The following is a 3,735-nucleotide window of genomic DNA, read 5'->3' as shown; positions in this document are numbered from 1 at the left end:
TTGCTGGCGGGTACAAAATTTAACCTCAATCTTTTTCGTATACGTACACGCAATACATGCGCACGTAGATAACTCTATATTTGGGAAGCGCACTAACACAAAAACAAACAAGTTGACAGCTGGCACCGAGCAAAAACCCTGGTGGTGAATTTTGGCGGAAGTGTGCATACCAGAGACAGGGAGACCAGCAAAATTTAAATTCTTAAATTCTTAAATTCTTAAATTCTTAAATTCTTAAATTCTTAAATTCTTAAATTCTTAAATTCTTAAATTCTTAAATTCTTAAATTCTTAAATTCTTAAATTCTTAAATTCTTAAATTCTTAAATTCTTAAATTCTTAAATTCTTAAATTCTTAAATTCTTAAATTCTTAAATTCTTAAATTCTTAAATTCCTAAATTCTTAAATTCTTAAATTCTTAAATTCTTAAATTCTTAAATTCTTAAATTCTTAAATTCTTAAATTCTTAAATTCTTAAATTCTTAAATTCTTAAATTCTTAAATTCTTAAATTCTTAAATTCTTAAATTCTTAAATTCTTAAATTCCTAAATTCTTAAATTCTTAAATTCTTAAATTCTTAAATTCTTAAATTCTTAAATTCTTAAATTCTTAAATTCTTAAATTCTTAAATTCTTAAATTCTTAAATTCTTAAATTCTTAAATTCTTAAATTCTTAAATTCTTAAATTCTTAAATTCTTAAATTCTTAAATACTTAAATTCTTAAATTCTTAAATTCTTAAATTCTTAAATTCTTTAATTCTGAAATTCTGAAATTCTGAAATTCTTAAATTCTTAAATTCTTAAATTCTTAAATTCTTAAATTCTTAAATTCTTAAATTCTTAAATTCTTAAATTCTTAAATTCTTAAATTCTTAAATTCTTAAATTCTTAAATTCTTAAATTCTTAAATTCTTTAATTCTTAAATTCTTAAATTCTTAAATTCTTATATTCTTAAATTCTTAAATTCTTAAATTCTTAAATTTTTAAATTTTTAAATTCTTAAATCTTGAATCTATAAGAAGCCTGCGCAACGTACGGCCCGCGACTCCATTTCAAAATAGTTCTATCAATGGCCCGTAAGGCTGTTAATGAAATGTTCGATATGGTAATTTAGAGTCTAGATTAAAAAAACCTCAAGGTCTGATTTTCTAATATTTTCACAGAAATTTAATTGAGAAAATTTAGCTTTTTTGTGCTTTAGCAATGTTTTATTTCAAATTCAAACATTCTTTATGTTTGAATTTAGTTTTTGTCATATCCATATTGATGTTTTCAGAATCAATAATTAAATTGAAAACTAGGAAAAGAAAGCATAATTGGGTACTAAAGCCCTATGTCAATATTTATGTACAATGGTAAAAACACGATTAAAAACCATTTCTGATCACTTTTTTTTTCATTTTAATGCAAAAAAAAATTGACTAGACAACAATTTTTCGATGAATCAACTATGGTCCCCTTGAAACCAGCTGTCAAGTAGGAACTTTTCTGTCAAGAAGGACCGCCAGGTTAATTTTTCCAAATTGATGTAAAAATCCATTTTAAACTATTTGTGGTCGTACAAAGGGTCATTGTACTCAGCAAAATAAGTTTTATCGCTGTAAACAATAATATCAGCAATCTAAGCTTCATTTTAGGACCCAATAATCAATTTCGTTATATTGTGCAGTGTACGATAGCAAACTTGGATTGTTGTACAGAATAATTCTAATGTTGAATTTATTACAATTTTGAATGTGTTCACTTTAAATTTTAGTTTTTCTATCCTGAGCCATTCAAATTGATTTTTATTTAAAGTGAGTAAGAAAAAAATTATATAGTTTTTAGTAATAAATATTGTCAAGAATAAGCTCAAAAAAGCAAATTATTTGTACAGATAACGGAGTTCGCTGCAAATGTTTTTAAAATATTGAAAAATGTCACAAAATAGCAAAAAAACATTTTTAAATAAATTTCAATTGATTGCAACTTAAAAAAAAAAACATTTTAAATTTTGTGTGTTTTTATAATATTTTGTAAGATATTTGCAAAAAGTGCACAACAACACAAAACGTGTTTTTGTAAAGTAGATTTGAATCCAAATTTTGTTTAAATAAATTCTATTTATTATTAAATTTTAATTTTAAAAGGTATCTTTTAACTATTTTTAAATGTTCTCATAAATATGATGTTATGATTTCTTTGCATTTTTATTTTTTAATAAACATTAGTTCCGGCCCACTACTGCTTCAGAAAAATCAGATCTGGCCCGCAGGGCCAAAGGTTAGGCACCCCTGATCTAGAATTTTCAAAAGGTCCTATCTGCATAGAAAACCCATGACTAATAGGTTGTTTTGAAAATTTCCTCTAGAAATACTTTAATTCCTAAATTCAGAAAAAATAAATTCTTTAATGCTGCCATCGTAAATTACAAAAAATTTTGGCGAGGACTTCGGATAATCGAGTACTAACTGTATTAAAATTTTGTAAACCACTAGTTGAACGCCACTTTCTGTTCTCTATTTGATTGGTTCCTTTTCAGTTGCATTTCTATTTGAGCAGATTTTGTTTTTATCTACAATGTATTCCTTCTGGGAGAACTGCCATTTCTACTACTCCATTAAGAAAATCTTTTCGATACCCTTTCCATGACCGTTTTCTTGCTTTGTTTTTTTTGCCTGCATTAGTTTACAGAGACATCAGCTGGCATATAAATATTTTGCTCTGTTTGCAAGTTTGCCGGTCTCTAGTCAACGGGCCACAAACATGGCGTCTCTTCCAAAACTTGTCACGAAAAAATAACTTACCGGCTTCCAACTGCTCACCAAACCAACCATTCGGGGCACTCAACACATCGTAACACTATTTTCACTGTTACTTCGTTCACTTCTTGTGGGACCATCAAACAAACTTTTAGAAGAAATTCTTAAACTTTTCTTTTAATAATCCTTTCAACTGCGCCATTGTCGTAACTCAGGCCAGGTCTTTATTTCTTCTTGAAAACTCGGAAGCGAACCTTGCGAGTTTGACAAACTGTCAGACACTATTAAAATAGTTCGAGTTTCTTTGTTTGTTTATCATACCTCCTTAACACACATTTAAAAAAAATTGTACGAATTCAACGCGTTATTACAGATTATAATTTGAAAAATCGTTGTTTGAGAAAAAAAATCAGAAATCTAAACTTTATTTTCCGAACCCATTTGCAAAAATTCTGAAACAAATCACGCAGACATTTCAAAAACAACTTCTGCCATCCCTACTGTCACGCGCGCAACGTTCTTTGAACTCTCCCCCGGACGGAGTTTTTTTTTCGCTCGTCAGGTTGGCAGCGCACCCGCAACATTCTCTTTCTTTCCGGTCCAAAATGGTAAGCGAGCAAGTTCTGTCGCGGATTCGCTCGTACCGAAATTCGCGCTGAAAATGGACTCGATCCGGCAAGTTCCCGACGGAAAACGGTTCCAGCGTGAAGAATCTACGCCGGCGGGCTGGATTCACTTTTGTGCGTGGTGAAAATTGGCGATTTTGAGCGAAAATTCAAGTGTTGAAGTTTTTCGACTGCTGTGATCCGAGTTGATGCCGCAGTTTGCCACATGTTGGTAGCTGTCAGAAGTGTCAACACCGCTGGACGGTGCAGTGCGTTCCGACGTGTTCGGGGGTCGGTGCGAGATCGCAGCAAGCCGTTTGATTCTTCACGCTGGAACCGTTTTGTGGCGTGGACTTGGAGGCGTTCGATTGAAGCCGATTGCCGAA

The sequence above is a fragment of the Culex quinquefasciatus genome, chromosome 3 (assembly GCF_015732765.1).
Source record: "Culex quinquefasciatus strain JHB chromosome 3, VPISU_Cqui_1.0_pri_paternal, whole genome shotgun sequence".
Lineage (NCBI taxonomy): Eukaryota > Metazoa > Arthropoda > Insecta > Diptera > Culicidae > Culex > Culex quinquefasciatus.
The sequence above is the reverse complement of the archived record's forward strand: the minus strand, read 5'-3'. Positions refer to the sequence as shown.